We start from the raw sequence: 17,703 nt of genomic DNA, 5'->3' as shown, positions 1-17,703 counted from the left end.
CATATTTTTACTCGCGTATGTTTTTGTGAGCATATTAATACGTTGCTATAATAAAAACATTAAAAAGTAAACTTCGACAAAAATAGTCTCTATTGGGAAATGATTAAATTAATAAAATAGAAAGTTGGTGAGATATTTATTGACCAAGATTATTTTTATTTCAACATATCCGATAAAATGCTCTCTCTCTCTCTCTCTCTCTTTCTGCAGTAAAAGACATTTTACGAAATAATAAATTAACCAGGAGAAAATTGTGATGAGCAGGTTTATAGTTGCTTATTATTACTCCCATGTGGAGTAATAATATCCGTTGGCTTCTACGACGCACTTCACCGACGAATCCGCGCTCGCGCGGCGAAGACACGCAAATCCGGAATCTCGCTCTTTTACGAAAGAACAAATTGACCGGCGGAAAATTTTGACGGGCAAGCGCAGTCGCTCCGCGCTCGAACCCGTATGGGGAGTAACGTTTCGTTGCCGTTGAGCTTTAACGACGCATTTCGGCGTTGATGAATCCACATCCGCATTGCGGAGAAACGCGAGCCCGGAAACTCCATTCGTCTTTTCTTCCTTTTTTTTTGCTTTAAAGAATAAATTAACTGACAAAATTTTTATGTTACAAGTTGAGCTGGCTTTACGCTACGACATGCATGCGCGTGGAATAGGTAATATCCGCCGCTGTTGGACTTTAACGACGCACTTAAGCGACGAATCCGTTCGCGTTCACGCGACGCAGAAACGCAAAACTCGTTTCTCGTTTTTCCTTTCTTTTTGTCAAAAGAGTAGATTATAACTGACAGAAAATTTTGACGGACAAGTTCAGCTGCTACGTGTTTCGGGGGCTGCGAGAGGAGTAATAATATCCGTCGCGTTTAACTTTGACGACGCGCGTTTCAGCGACGAATCCGGCGTTCGCACGGCGGATGTACGTATACAAGTCCGAAAACTCGTTTTCTTCCTTTTTTCTCTCTCCTCTTTTCAAAAGGGTTAACTGGCAGAAAATTCTGCCGGCCGCGCTCAGCTGCTTTGCGGTCGGACTTGTGTACTTATACGCATTGTAGAATAATATTCGCCGCGTCGACTTTAATGGCGCATTTTCGTATAATTATCTTTTCTTTTTGGTAAAAGTGTTAGATTGACTGGGAGAAAATTATAACGATAAGTTTTAGCTGTTTTGTGCTCAGACTACGGGGGAATAATGATATCCGTCACGTTGACCCTAACGACGCGTTTCAGCAACGAATCCGTGTTCGCACGGCGGATGTACACAAGTCCGAAAACTCGTTTTCCTCCCTTTTTCTTTTCCTCTTTTCAAAAGGGTATACGTTAAAAAAAGACGAGCAGAAAAAGTTTTGTCGGGTACGTTCAACTGCTTTGTAGCCAGATTTGTATATGTAGAAAAATATTCACCGCGTTAACCTTAATGATGCATTTTGGCATAATTATCTTTTTTTGTTTTGTTAAAAGAGTAGATTAACTAAGAAAAGAGAGAGAGAGAGCGAGAATTATAACAATAAATTCAACTGCTTTATATTCAGACTTGTATATAGAATAATTTTTAACTTATTTTGACAAACCGACCGTTACTCGCCGCGCCGCTCTTTATTATTCGGAAAGTTTCGGCATACTACCGATACGATCGATCAACGGACGACATCTTATCTTGGAACTTAGATAGGTGAGCGTAAACATTCAATCGTCCCGATAGGTGTGAAGGAAAAGCGGCCAAGAGAGTAGCAGGTTAATGAATTACGCTCGACCGTGTTGTTACATTATACACTTGTTACTTACATTGCTGCGTTATATATTCTTAGATAATTGTTTGAAAGTGAAAGTGAAAAAACTTTACCCATATTGTAAAAATTCAGGTTACGGTTTTGTAATATTCTTTTTAACTGATCCGTTGGTTCTAAATTGCGATAAAAAAAAAGTTCTATATATATATATATATATATATATATGCATATTATTTGGGTTTAAATATAGAGATTTCATATATGTTTTAATACGAGAAAATCGGTACTAATTCTAAATAGGATCTATTGTGTTTACGAATTTCTATAGTACACATACAGTATAGTAGGAGAGAATTGTTTTTGAAATTTACTCTGCAAATCATGTTAATTATGGGACAATATAGTATTTAGGCAAATTTTACTGTGCACTACAACAAGATTTTGCAGTAAAATTTATTGTAGTGCACAGTAAATTTTACCTAAATACTATATTGTCTCACAATTAACATGATTTTCAGGGTAAATTTTAAAAGGAAATTCTCTCCGTGTAGGTATTACAAACATTTTTATTCTGTACTATATTATTTATGATATTTAATTTGTAATGCGCAGTTACGTTAACAACGTTAGTTAACAGATCTTGAATTCTGTGCGCCTGACGGGATAGAAATTGCGTTCTTTGTGTAAATATCACTTGAATCAGAAAATTACATTTAACCATCACGATCACGTTTTTTTCCCCCAGTGCTGGGGTAACGCAACTCATTTTTTCATATTTTCCATCTTTTGCATACATAAAAATTTCCGCTTTTCCTCCGCGTTCACTGTCGAGCGGAGGCTTGAAAGGCTCAAAGTGGCATGTTTTCACGTGTGTCTAGCGGCATGCAGTTTACAATAGCGTTGATTGGGATGTACCGCTCCGAATCGGAGTTGGCTGAAAGTTTAGAATGTATTGTCACTGCATATTCACACGCAGCGTTAAATTCGCGATGAAAGCGCCGGTTGTTTGCCGTCGATCGCCTGTCCGCGTTTTCCTCACCTATTTTCACCTGTGTGTCCCGTTTTAATAATCGCAAGAATGTGTAAAATATAACTGAACAACTCGGCGTTTGCGCGGTGAGTTTTCACGCATAATTTTCCATATTTTGCACTAAATGTTACGCTCTCGCCAAAACAATCAGTCATTTGTAACGTTATGAATGGGTTAAAGATCGAAAGGTATCGTTTATTAATTATATCAACTGTCATTTGGTATTGCTATCTTTTTAATTGTACAAGATACGACTATTTAAGCTTTCCCTGACTCTCTCTCTCTCTCTCTCTCTCTCTCTCTTTCTCTCTCTCTCTCTCTATCTATCTATCTCTATCTCTGAGAAATGTACAAAAAATTCCTTAAAAAAAAAATCCTTTGCGCTACTTATTGCGAGGCTATAAATAATTTTACGTCGCTTATTTTAGAAATGCAAAGTGTGAATGCGATACTCCGAAAATGTTACGGATTCTCGTTGTTAGCAAAAAAAAAATATCGAGCGGCGCGCATTTTTAGCGAGATTTTTCGGGACTGCCCTTGCGCAACCGTCAAAACATACGACTCGTGTAAGCTAGAATGATAAGTAGCGGTGTATGTTCCTCGGCGTAGCGTGATCTGATAAGGCGTATAGAGTAAATTAAAGGCCCCAGGAAGCCACTATCTCGAGAGCGGCATGCGCGATAAAAATATCGTACACAGTATATACGAAAGTAATTTACAACTCTGTGTGAGGTATGAAACGGACAATGCGCGTTTTGCATTGAATGAAGCGGGGTCCGATTTTAATTCCTCCCCGCCCCCTCCCTTTCCGTCGCGTTATGCAATATAGAGTTATGTAGCATTCACGCGTTCACGAATCCGCGAAATACGTTTTCGTATATCTCGAGTCATGAGACACGATATATATATATATATATATATATATATATATATGTATATATATATATAGCCTGTAGAGAGTATCGACAAACACGAAGCTCGTATAGGCACTCGACAAACGCAAGGCAGATCAAATGCGTGTTAATTACGTATCGAGCGAATCGATCAGTCGTGTGTTCCGTGCTTAATAACAAGTTTCGAGGCTAAACGTTAATGTGTAAATACCATCAAAGGTGCGGGTCTTGAATAAATGTCTTTGAGAAGCGCATTAATACTATCTCGAATTCCATCGTGAAGTAACACTGAGGCTATGTTTAAGGCCATTGGAAATTAAATAAATGAATAAGCTTAGGATCTATGTAAAAATTAGAAATCTGAACGAGTTTAATATTAAAAATTTATCAATTATCTTTTTATATATTTCGTACAAAGTATTGAAAGATATTAATTGATATAAAATTGTTGATACCTTTGAAAATAATATTTGTAAAAAAATATAATATAAAGCCCGTAAAAAATGTAATATTTAGCCCGAAAAATAATTCGAAGTAAAAAACTTGTTAATTTAATCCTGATCGCAATTTTTGATATAATAATAAGTAATAAGAAAATATAAATATAATACATATCATTTCATTTAGAGGATGAAATTTGAAGAAATGTAAATAGAGTAGGGTTTTTTAACTTTCAGTGACCTCGTAACCTTTTGATAGCATGCTTGGAAGTTTATGTGCTCTTTGCATTCTTCCCTTTACTACATCCTTGTCGTTCAAAATACACTCGCCTATATTCTTGCCATAGATAAATAACAGACAATTATGTGCGATAAGAAGTCGTTTTTCTGTTTACAAATCCGCTGATAAATTCGTGTCACGCTTAATTCAAAAATAGTTGAGTACCGTGCGAACGGAATCCCTCCCTCATCGCGTTCGAAATTTATCTCCATCGTGAAAAATATGCTTACTCGCGCGCGATAAAAGTCATTTGCGTACAGAATCGCAGATATTTCTACAACTTTTTGAAACGTGTAATCTTGCGTTTTCATGCCTCGTTGGAGTATTTCCGTTCTCCTTCGATTAGCTGGCGCCTATCCCATACGGTTTTGGTATATACACCCTTTGGTTGTATAGCCTTTCTTTCACAGAGGGTTTACGTTCACGGAAAAGGGAAACGTTTTTACGGGCAATTTATACAGATAGCTCTCGAAGAGAATACCGAATATCCTTTGTTTGAGGGAGAGATGTATGTATCTCTATAAGGAAGATGCTGCACGGGAGGAGGAGACTCGTGGAATGCGACAAACGAGCAACGGTCGTATAACGTTTCGCTACTCTCGTGTCGCCGTTTATAGAAAACCGATCGAAAACCGTGCGATGTAGCGTGTAAAGTCCAAAGTTGCTCAAGCTCGTTAGAGACAGGGAGGGGAAGAGGAGGGGGGGAGAGAGAGGAGATATCGCACGCGCGTGATATGCGTTGTTACTTTATGTCGTTCAAAGGTTAGCATTTCCATTCGCGCCGCCCTTCGCGTTGTGTCGTCCAACCCGTCGTCTTCCGCCATTTACGCGCGCGCTCCCTCGTTCGGCTCCTCGTCGTAAGTATACACACAAAAGGACAACCGAGCAGAGCACCGCGGGGCAAGAGGGAGGCAGGGAAAGGGGGAGGGTGAGGAAGCCAAGACTGTAAAGAGGCGGATGCCCCGTCACTTGCCCCAGTGTGGTGCGGCGTGGTGCCCCGACGATCGTTGACGCGCACCGAAACACGGAAATATTTTTATGGTGCTGAGCAACGGCGGCGGAACTTTTGTTCCCGCTACGCTTCTCTCACTCTCTCTCTCTCTCTCTCTCTCTCTCTCTCTCCCCCCCCCTCTCTCCTCGTCGTTGCCCCGGTCCTGGTCCCGTCGATTTCCCCCTACCACGCGCCCGCGCTTTCGACCCTCGCGCCGTATATCCCTCCCCCATCCGTCGCTCCCGGCCGGAGAGTCGCGCCCCACTATTCTCTCTCTTCTCCCCCGCCCTTTCATTCCTTCGTATCTCTTCAACATGCTACGCGATGGTAGAGAGAGACATGAATCGGCGTACGGCGCGGCCGTGTTTTCGTGTGAGTACGAGCCAGCGGCTCGGCCGGCGGCATTTGTAGTATCTACGATCTGGACGAGAGCCGCCGTCGTCGTCGTCGTCATCGTCGTTGTCGTATCTTGCTTGGTAGGTTTGGGAGCGTCGCACCGTATCGCGTCGCGTTACATGTGACCGTTATCGGCGTTATCCCGCCGCCGGGATACGACGACGACGACGACGTCGACGTCGGCGACGAAAACAGCGACGAAGGCGCGTGGCTCGTTTCGTAGCAGCGGATTCGCCAAAAGCGGACCGCCGCGCCGTGCCGCGCCAAGTCGCGCCGGTGTGTGTTTTGGTATCGCCGTTTATCTTCGCCGACTAAGGACGCCGGCTAAGCGCGGTGGCTTTCCTGTTGACGTGTGCGTAAGAGAGCGCGAGAGCGAAACGCACGCCGCTCCCGCCACGTGCGATACGGCCGTGAAGGTGTGTTGCCCCGTGTTTTCATGTTTACCCGCGCGCGGACCATGCGTCGGACATTTATTGTATACACACATATACGAAACGGATTTTGCTTCTTGTGCGATGCGCGCGCGCGAGCTCTCGAACTTAAATTAACGACATCGACACGGACTATACACACGTGCGTATTCGTGGCTCGAGTTTCGCAATTCACTACGAGATTCGTGAATAGTGCACGGAATAGACGAATTCGCCGATTCCGCAACGCAATGTTTACCATTCGTGCCGATTCGCTCGCCGAGCGGAGTGATTTTTTTCCCTTCTTTTTTTTACGACGAAATCAAAGGGCGCGAATCCACCACGAATCAATCATTCTCGTTTAGTCCGTGTGTATAGAACTACACCGTACAAACAATAGGACTGTGAGAACCGCTAACGATGTGTGGAGGATACGTATATCGACAACGAGCAACGGAGTTTCTGCGAATCTCCACTATACGAATCGCGAATGACGAATCGTGAATCACTAATGGGCGCGCGGTCTGGAATTAATTTTACGGAAAGACGGAGCGACGAGCTGTCTCCTCTTGCTCGCCGTCGTCGCATTGCTCCTTGTTGAGATTTCATATATCATTTTATACAAATACATTTTACGTACTTGCGTATAGATATGAACCAACGATAAACACGAAATGCGCGAAAAGCTGCAGGTTTACGACGACTTTATCGCTCGGATAAAAATGCGGCGGCGCTATGGAAAATCGTCCTTTTTATCCGCGCGAGGAAATCTTTCGCGTGACGCACGGTAATTTTAAAAATGTTGTAAAAAGAGGCTGTACGACTTCCGTTAACGTATAACAATCTATCCCGATGAAGTTTTTCTCCCAGTTTTTTTAGCCGCGCAAATGTCCCATTTCTATTCGTGTCGACGGATCGATGATTTCTTCGATGAATTAATAACCAGTCTTGATATATACGGCGGTGATATGGGTGTACATATACCACTCGCCTCGCGCTACGCGAAATTGCAGGGTTCGCGCACAAGTATATACTGACGTTTAACGGCGAATTCACTATTTATTATCCTTCCGTCACTTGAGTTACACTTACCTGAACTAGCAATGAGCGTTTTCTGACAAATACCACGGCAAAACGTAAAGATAACACGCGACCCATTCATTTGTTATGTAACGCGCGACGTTTGGTTTACGCGAAACGAGTCCGTGTCACGTACGCCCGCGGAATGTACAAAGATACGACACTTAAGTGCCGTGTGTGTACGACAAATGTGCAAAGATACGTCGCGCGAGAACGGCGAGAACGTAGACGCAAAAACGTAAAAAATCCAACGCGTAGATGCCGTAGATCTAATTATACAGATACGACAGCGACGTAAATAGAGAGACGAGAAACCTTCGGTTTATATATAGTTAACGCTCAAACGGGGAGGAGCATACCGCTTATGAGCTTATGGCCTTAATCGTTTGTTTACATAGCGAATCCGAGCCAGGTGTCCACTTGAGAATCTGAACGTCGAGAGAGTCGCTTTCCAAAGAAAACAGCCGGAATTGTGTCTCCCTGCATCTCCAATTTTGATTCGGCGGGCGAGCGGGCGACACCTCGGCGCTTTCTTTCGGTCCTTTTCTCTCTCGCCCTTTCTCTTTGAAGCTGCGCGATCATTTCTTTGAAGTTATGAGCGACGGACTGAAAAAAGAGCTACGCCTCGTTTTAAATTACTCGGTGACGTGTATCCCGGAGTGAATGCAGCTCCGGCGAAATTACGGGGGGACGGCGGGGTCTCCCAGATTGTTTTCTCGTTGAATGTAATTTCCCGGTAAAACTCAAATGTCCCATGGGCAGAGTAGCTGCAACTACGTGTTTACTAGACTTTCTTGCAATCGAGAGTGCTTTTCAGAGGGCTACGTCCCGCGAGATGGTACGCCTAGTTAAACATTCTACGTGAGTTGAATCATTATTAAATCGTCTCTTTCAGGTTAATATACTCTTTTATGCACGGTGCATAAATCACTTTTGCATATTTTTAATTAATAGGTATTGAGAGCGACGAAACGTGCATTTTGCGTTTTTTGCGCGTTGAGCGTACACGGAAGACTAATGATTCCGCGCGTGCATTAGCATATTAAAATGTCGATCGCAAGATCGCAATTTAATTGGATAATTTGTCTTCATTTTTTTTTTTGCGGTTACTGCAGGTTTACATATTTCACTTTACCCATCGTGCACACGTATATTAGACCGATTGATGCGCTGCGCTCGCGGCGTGCGTTTAACACTTATCTCTTTCGATTGACTTATCCTCGATTTGAAATATTTCTCGTATTTGAAATAGCTTGTTTTATAAACAGAAATTCCTTAATTTGGGATATAGATACATGTTTTCCAACACATGAAATAAATAGCACGAATGTGTATAAATAACCGTGTTTCCGCTAAAGTCCCCACAAATATAAAGTTCTCATGAAAATATTGTTGAGCAAACGATGCGCTATAATTTGATTACCGATAATAATGCGGTCGCAAAAAGGTGTTGCAATTAATTATACAAGTGAACCCCCGTTTTGCATGTGCGCGCGGGTTGCCCGTCATTTTTGTGCATTTCGATGTTATTTAAACAAGGAAATAACATTGAAACATGTGTAAATAAAAAAATAAAATCAGATGATATTTTTGCGGTATCTCGTAAACAAACAGAAATTGAAATAGTTCCTCTCATTTGATATATACGGCTCGCGCAGCGTGCAGTTACACGTGGCACACGTGTCGAACGGGAATGTACCACGGAAAATTTTCCGATTTATTTCGGAGAAAGTTGTACCGCAGCAGCCCCCGAAAATAAAAACGTCACGGAAAAATTGTCACCGTAAACTCCTATTTAGCCGGTCCCCCACCGGTCCGGCTGAATGAGGTCACGTGAGACGGAATTTATCATTGGTCGCCGGCGTCTTTAACGCTACTCCGTTAATAGAACTTCTAAATCGAGTCGGCGAAATGCCTTTTGTCGTAAACATAGATGCGCTGCGAAACGAAATGTTTGTAATAGCACTTTGTATTTAAGCAGCTGCTTCGGGCGTCGCAGCTCTACGATTTCAATAACAATACATTGTGTACAATTGTTGTGTAGATTATTCCTAAAGTTAGACGCATAGATATATTTAAGTTCTAAAAATGCTTTCTTTAACATGACATGATCAAGGCGAGATATGATGATGAATTCCAGATACCGTAAAGTCGTAAACGTAGGAACATCTTCACAACTACTGAAAATGTATAAGGAATGGTTGCGTTCAATAGACAAACGCAGATCAATGAGCGCTCCCTGATTCTTTAATGTGATTGGTTCTTGCCCCTTTAGTTTTTCCCTCAATCTAAATGTAGAAGCGACCTCTGCTGAACGCAATTTGTGCTGAAATAAATGTCTGCAAAAAAAAAAACAATTTTAAAACGATCTAAAGCTTTATTAATTTTATTGGTATAATTTGAAGATCAAACTTAATTCCAAATATTAAAAAAATTTTATGTTATTAAACTCTGACACATTAGCTGAGATTTAATAAATCTCATATTAATAATTGTATTTTCAGTAAAAAATTTTCTTTCAAAGTTTATCATCAATTGAAAATATTTCAAATTTAAAATAATTGTATATACACGCGGACAGAAAGAGAGAGGTTTGCGCGAATATTCTGGGTATAATTCTTTTTTTATGGGTCTGTTCTTTATAGCTGCACTACGTTACATTTTCTGCAGTTAAAATACAATAGGTACATAAGCAGACGTGGAAAAAAAGGAAAAGCGGAAGAAGATAAAAAAAGTAGAGAGTTTAGCTACACGGAGAACGAATCTTGTATATATGATGAAATATGCAACGTCATGACACGGCGCACTTTTAAAGGTGGATACTATCGTCGCGTTGCAGAAATGACTGCTGTAAATTAGAATCGTGGCAATACATAATAATCTAAAGCCATAACAGAAAGCATTTGCGGACTGATTGCGTTCGCGACTCGAATAAATTTCCGTTTTCCACTCATCGAATTTATGTAGATGCAACTGGTATTGCAAAATATAAATAATAACAATGTCACGCAAAACATTTTAGCGAAACATTTTATCAATTTATCGATCACCGAAGAGATAAGTTATTTTCGACGCTGGGCTCTTTCTAATGAATTTAGTACAAGGTATGAGATTTTTCTCGCGCAAAATCTTTCGTCGTATATATACCTATATATATATATATATATCTTGAAAAATAATCTCGCACACAAGTGGCAGTTCAATTGAAGCGTTTAGTTGGGAAAGTGGCGCGAGACTTTAAATTTCTAGCTTCCACTTTGGTGGTGCCACGCCCTAGTTAGCCCGCTGGCAAGAATATCGTGCAAAAGAGATGAATTTTTGAAGGGGGGTGCACTCGGGCGAACCGACGCGGAAATGGCTCCCGTCGCGAAGATGGAGCGGCTATACGCCGAGAGTATTCCATATAACAATGTTATACGCAGCGGGGCGAAATTTTCGAAGCCGTGCTTATGTTGGCACGAAATATTGTCGCAGCGGCTTCCACGAGCGCGGAACGGCGCTGCAATACAAATATCCGTTGACGGCAGTGGCACTCAGGCACTGGAGAACCTGTGCGGAGGCTTTGGACTTCTCCAAAGTTTGAGTTTGTACTCTCGCACGCGGGGACATCGCGAAGTGTCTCTCCGTTGCAAAGTGGAATCCTATAACGATACGGATATTCGCGCATACGTGCGCCGCATACGTGCGCCGCGTTTAGCGTCTCGTACCACAATTCCGTAGAGTTTCGTTTACATACCCGTACGCGACACAGGAATTTCTATTCGCAAAACCATGCATAATATATTGTGTCGGTTTAATACGCGGACGAAGCGTATTGTGGGCGTACGGGAGAAAATTTTGGGATACAATATCATTCGATTTCTCTTTCCTACCGTTCCTCTCGTTCTCTTCTCTCTTTTTATTCAATATTTTATTTCAGTTTCCATAGAAACGTGAGGAAAATCGTTAATGGTATTTTATACGCCTATCAAAACTTTCCGTCGGTCATTACTGACAACAGGAAAATTCGCGGTTTGATTAGTGTGATTGCTTTCTTAAATTATTATACACACGGAAAGAACAATTTTGCTGAATCTAGATCTGAAAATAATTTTTGTTCAATAATCAAAATATTTTTGTGCGAAAGTCAAAATGATTGCTAGAATATCAAAACATTTTATAGCAATACTTATCAATTTTAACATTCCAACAAATTATTTTGATAATTCAACAAAAATTATTTTTAGATCTGTTTTTAGCAAAATTTTTAGACCTTTCAATAAAATCGTTCTTTTCGTGCAGTATTGTATTTCAGATAAATTGGAACTTTGATTAAATCGAAGATGCTATAAAAAAAAGATGAGTTTCCAAAAAAATTTTATTTTTTCGTCGGACGTGTCAAATTTTGTATTCTAGTATATCTCCTATTTTTCTCACGACTCTCCATGTCACGAGTCTTCCTACAAATGTGAGATCTGTTTTGCGGTGTACCGTGTAACGTCATGTTTCGTTTTTTTTTCTTTTTTTTTAGAAGTAACGTTACACGACTTTTCCAATTCTCTGTGTGTTCCATCGTAACCCGAGTCGTTGCAACGTTGAAGGAGTCACCTGCGTCTCACTGAAACCAAACGCGATACATAAAACTCCATTATATACCCGTGGAGGATGTCTGCATCATTGAAGCGCCCTAAAACTCCCGGAGGTCCAATACTTCACGTAATGCGAATCGATGCATAATGCACGTGTATGTGTGTGTGCAGGACGTGCGCGAGGGCGCATATTGTACGGCGAATCTACAGGGAAAACGCATACGAAACGCGAAACGTCGACGAAACGTACGTCGCGTTTCATCCCGACGCTTTTGCTCCGCGACGTAGTGCGCGGCGTAGCGCAGCGTGATCAACGCGCGCACGCCGATCTCGGGAACAACGGGGATGGCCGTGCGCGTGTAAGTATGCGTGCCTTCGAAATAACTGGGATTCCACTGCGAAAGTGTGTGCACGACAACCTGCTTCGGAGGTGGGACGAAATAAACGAGCCGGGCGGCATGGTCGGTTCGGACGACTCGCACGAGGCGGACGTTCGTTCGTTCGCTCGTTCGTTCGTCGCCATTACGCTTCTATAATTTACTTAAGCTTTTGTCAGGGAATATATCCGAAGTTTCTCTCCGTTATCGTGCGATCGCAAATCTTCGCCCTTGCTTCGCGAAAAGGAAGTAAAACATTCACGATAGGAAGCGTAATTCTCATAAAGAATGAAGGAGAGAGGGTTGTCGATATCTCGATTATTTATTTAATATTGTTTTACGCGGAAATCGACTTACTCGTGGTCAAGTTCCAATAAACTCGCATAACCCTCGGTAGATTAATATTGAATCGACTGTTGTACGTCCACGAGAAACATTGTTTTATTTGGATAGTGGATTGAAGATAATATCAGACCTTTTATTATATCAAGAATTTTCTTATCTCTCAGGAATTTACTTATCGGATTTCTAAAGAAAATTGACAGCAAACTTACAAAAATATCACTAAATGGCTTCAACTGGCAACATAAATATTTAAAATATTATAGCCTTTTTTATTTTTAAATTATGTTCTGTTAAATATGTGCTACTAAAAAAAATTATATCACTATATAGAAACGATATTGTTTTTTGAGTCGTTAACAAATTCATAACCATTATAAAAAAGTACGTAAAATATTTTAAATTTGATTCCAGCTTAATCGCGTTGTTAAAATTACTGTATGTGACTTTGTAATATCTATTTGTAAATTTATTTCTGGATGACAAATGAAATCAATTATATTTATTAAATTACACGTGTTCTTTAACGACCACTTGTGTTTTACATTTACCGTTTTAACAGGCGTAATATAGAATTATGTACACCAACGTTGCCTGTAATTATGTAACTGCGCACATTGAGAAAATGAATTAATTCGAAATTTCATTACTTATTGTGATATTATAATAATTACAAAAAACACAACATATAAGCGATATAATATTATTTCGGTTCGATTTTGGTAGGCTTCGCATTTCGTATTGTAGGTCGTCCTTGAGCATGAAAATTATATTTGCATCGGGCAAGCTTTCGCTTGAACGCATTTGTTCCGCGTAATTACAGGATAGGCTTTTTGCGCATGAGTGAGAGAGGGGGAGAAGGAGAAAGAGCGGAAATTGTATTTGCACATCGTATAAAATTTATAGCGATGACAGCATATGTGTATATTTGCAATATATTTCAACGCGATATCTAATTTTCATCTCGCAAATACTATCAATTATTGTCAATCAGAACCGATTGTGCTAAACAATTGGACGTTAAAAGTGTAACAACGAACATGGAATAATAATACGTGCTCACTCTAACTTTTTGTAACTCTGTAAAACTATAAAAACTAGACACATGATAGACAGTAGGGTGATTCGGTGATTTTATATAAAATATTAAACGTTGCGCTATGCATGCAATATACGTATATTCACGGCATTCGAATTTCTTCGAATTTAGCATTTAAGAAATCTCATATACCATCTTCATCGTCTTTTTTAATACGATTTTTGTCTTTGACATAAATTGATCATAAATCACATATCAATTTTTCATGAATAATCGATATTTGGCCGTTACTCGTTCATCGTGAATTTAATAACATGAAGGGAAAAGCCTTTGTCAAGGGTATATTTTTTCTTTTAAATTTACAAATACTTGCTAATAGAGTTTTGTGAAATACGGGGTGACAGTAAGATTTTACATAAATCGATCTTAAACGCTCTCAGTTTGCCGTGAATAAATCGATATTCAAACGCAATTTCGTGCGCCAGGTATTTAACAATGCGACGAAAAGAAAAAGCCTATCGGGCGCACGAGACTTTTGTTTAAATTCACAAGTACTTGCTAATAGAGTTTTTTTTACGAAATACATATATAACGCGATGGGAAAATTTAAAATTTAGAACACGAACAATTGTAAAACATTCTGCGATCAATTTAACTTGAAAGTTCAAACGACGTTTGAATGTCGCGAAGAGATAAGATCTTTTGACAAGTCTCTAAATATGTGATAGATGATAGCTGACCTACTTTCCATCGCAACTATCGAGAGACTTGTAAATACGACATGATTCTACGAGACAGATTCCACTCGATTATATATATAGGTATCTCGCGCAATAATGTCAAGATATACGATAGTAAGTCAATTTATTTATTAATGCGAGAGATATTATCACCAACTATTCTGTTTTCGTTTTTCGCACCGCTACGTGCGTCGTTTCGTACATCAATCAAAGGTATGAGATAAACTCGAGGAAGGAATTTGCGATTTAAAATGTTTAGATTTTTAGTGAATCTATCAAGATACCGATTACGAGAGAAACTTGTTTGACTGTCCGCTCTTAAAAAAGAAAAAAAAAGGTTTCCTCACGTTCTCAACGCCGCACATATGTACACACGCACTCACATATGCTTGACTCCAACGTCGCTCATTGATAACTGTGCTAAATGAAAGGATTGAAAAACAACGCGCGCACGTCGTCGCAAGTCCGGTCGACCGATTTCGCAAGCGCTGTTGTATCACATTATTAGGCCGTAACTCTCTTACCGGAACGGTAAACAAATATCACTTTTATTATCCCTATTCTCTCTCGCGGAAGTCCGTCGTTGAAAGTAATTTCGAGGGAAAAAAAAGAATCCGCGCAACGAGCCTGATGTTGATATACCGTTGTTTGCGTTGAGACGTAATTCTTGACGTAATTACTCGGATATTACATTACGCACCGAACGGGATCCGCCTTTGTTGCACGTCTCTTTTTCTTTTTTTTGCGCAGTGATTTCGGAACTGTCGGCATGGCAAGTAATGTGGGACACGGCAACGGTGGCAGTGCTCTAGTGATTCTATTATCGACGCGCCATCGACGTCGGCTAGGTCCACTTTCAGCCGGAGGAGCGACACTGTACCTACGGCCCACGTAAGTACCTTCACGAACATTTCCTAATGCCCTTCTGCGGATGAAACCCTTTCAAACCCAATGAGCCGTGTCGCTCCTTTGAAGACGCTCGCCTTGATTATCTCCTCTTATTAGAAGGAAACGGCCAGCGAATGTATATATATATATATATATAGGGTGGTTCCGAAAACCACCAGATAATATCGTGAAGTAAAACGGCGAGCGAAAAAAAGAATACTTAAAGGACAATGGTGTGATACATCTTTTTACTTCTTAAAATGACTATTAAATTTTTTATCGTAGACATTTTTTTGCTTATTAAAGTGATTTATGTTGAAGTGACTTATTATTAAAGCGTTACTTTTTTTTTAATGTCGCATTAATATATTTATAAATTATTTATTAATGTGTTATTTTTGCTTGTGAGCAACTAAAAAGTTGTGTACGATTAATTGAAAGTTAAATTGAAAATTAAGCCCAGTGATGAAAGAGACATTTTGAGGGAAGCGCGACGTCGAATCAAATATTTGTCGCTATGCCGAAGTTTCTGCTCGGCACGTCGCGGTACTCCTTGTATACCCATTTTCTTACGAGGTCGATACTCGTGTCTCAAGTTCTAGACGCCGAATCGAATATGCCGTGACTACTACGTACCTACGCGAGACTTCGGCGCGACTACGGCGACTTCTCTTTATGCCGCGCATGAAGTACACCTCATGCATGACGTGTCACTGATGAATGCCCATAGAATAATCGCGGCTGATATTCGATTACCGGTCGGTCGCCGGTAGGATCGCGTGTAAACATGCCATCCGAGCTATTTTTGCAGCGCTGTTTTAAAAGCAAACAATTTACTTTACGAACGCCTGCGCGTAAAAAAAATATCGCAGTCTGTGTCCCATAACTTCGGCGAAAAAAAAAGAAAAGAAACAAGGGGGAGGGGAAAAGGTCCTCCTCGGTTTTACGCAAAATACACATGCGACGATGCTTTCTCATTTTTTTTTCTTAATGCACCGATTGTTGTCATTTCCGAACCGGTAGTTTTGTGACTTGTACGTTAATTATCGGTCGACGTTCTCGAGAGATACTCGGCTGTCTCGGAAAGATGTCTGTGTTTGACATACGAGAAGACTATCGAAACTGTTAATTGATTATCGGACAGGGAACTTATCGAAGCGCCTCCGGGAGATTTCCCGACTCGCAAAACTCTCCATTACAATAATGGCCAACCGGTCGCCCGCGGGCAGTTTGCGGTATATCCGCTACCGGGCTCTTGAGGGAAGGTTCTTTTAAAGTAATACCCGTGTCGTCTCTCGAAATTGTCTACGGAACATGAAGTCTTATTACTTGGTTTGTAACTTCGAGATTTGTCTCAACGAGAAGCTCCTGCATTTTCAGTTACTTGTTCCTCGGAAATCGTTGAGGATGTTTTTTTTTAACCCAACTTTACAAAATTTATATTAAATTCTCGGAGAGATTCTGAAACGTATCGAGATCCCGATAGTCTATCGAACGGTCAATGAGCGTCATAAATTTGCTACACGACTCCCATAATGTCCGGCTTAAAGGAAAAAACTTTACTGTACGCGAAGTACAGAGATTAAGGGTAAAAGGCGGACGAAAAGAAGAAAATAACTGGAAAATCGACGGTAACATAATTCGATCCTCCGGCCGGGCGTCGTAATGACCACCTCCAAACACGCAGTGTATATACTTCGCGTATGCGAAGTAAAGAAGGTATGGATTATCGGCGACAGCGACGTTTACCTGTTTGTCCCCGCATTAGCCCGCTGCTTTTACGCCGGATCACTGTAATCTTCCAATTATTTCCCAATTCCCGAGCGAGGCTCGACCTTCCGTTAGCGTCGCGAGTCGCAAGAGAGACGGCAAATTAACGCATTTAACAGTGAACGCGCAAAACGGAAAACATCCGCCAGCCAGTGATCGCGGGACGCGCGTTATCTATTATTTGCGCAGAAAAAAAACTCATTGTTTACCGCGGAATCCCTCCGATTGGAAAATACCGCGGGGTATGTACCCCCGAAGTGAAGCTCGGCCTCTCTCTCTCTCTCTCTCTCTCTCTCTCTCTCTTTCTCTCTCTCGTTCTCTCGTGCTCTCCCTTCTCTCCCTCACCTCCTTCTCCCCCTCGCCGCCGCTCCTTCCATCCACCTTGTCTCCTTCTGCTTGCACGGCTGTGTATCGATACCGCGAGATCGAGCCGGCGCGATGCACTTCGTAGAACGCGTGCACAGCCTCCCAATCCACTGGCGTGGGACACGCCGAACCACGCGTGGCCTCATTCCTCCGCGATGTCGATTCGTTAATTATGAATATTTCAGCGGACGCGGTGAAGTGTATTCAAATATGCGAGACCTTCCTCTGTGTATTAATAATAATTATTATCCAATAGTAATAGTTGCCTCGAACCAACGTGATTATAGTCCAGTGAGTGGCAGGACCCATCGTGCACATATTTCTGAAGTTATATCACGCCTGATATTATCAAAATAA

At 41.0% G+C, this 17,703-nt stretch overlaps 1 protein-coding gene across 1 annotated transcript in view; it reads left to right on the top strand.

Moving 5' to 3' along the window:
* The window catches only part of LOC105451905 (insulin-like peptide receptor), a 71,447-nt gene that overhangs the window by 3,995 nt on the left and 49,749 nt on the right, over positions 1–17,703 (top strand). The window contains 1 exon segment of the mRNA XM_011692637.1: positions 15,073–15,213. The gene's annotated coding sequence lies outside the window, so the exon portion shown is untranslated.

Source organism: Wasmannia auropunctata, unplaced genomic scaffold (assembly GCF_000956235.1).
Source record: "Wasmannia auropunctata unplaced genomic scaffold, wasmannia.A_1.0 LD336041.1, whole genome shotgun sequence".
Taxonomy (NCBI): domain Eukaryota; kingdom Metazoa; phylum Arthropoda; class Insecta; order Hymenoptera; family Formicidae; genus Wasmannia; species Wasmannia auropunctata.
Note: the sequence above shows the minus strand (reverse complement) of the source record. Positions and strands in the feature narration are given on the sequence as shown.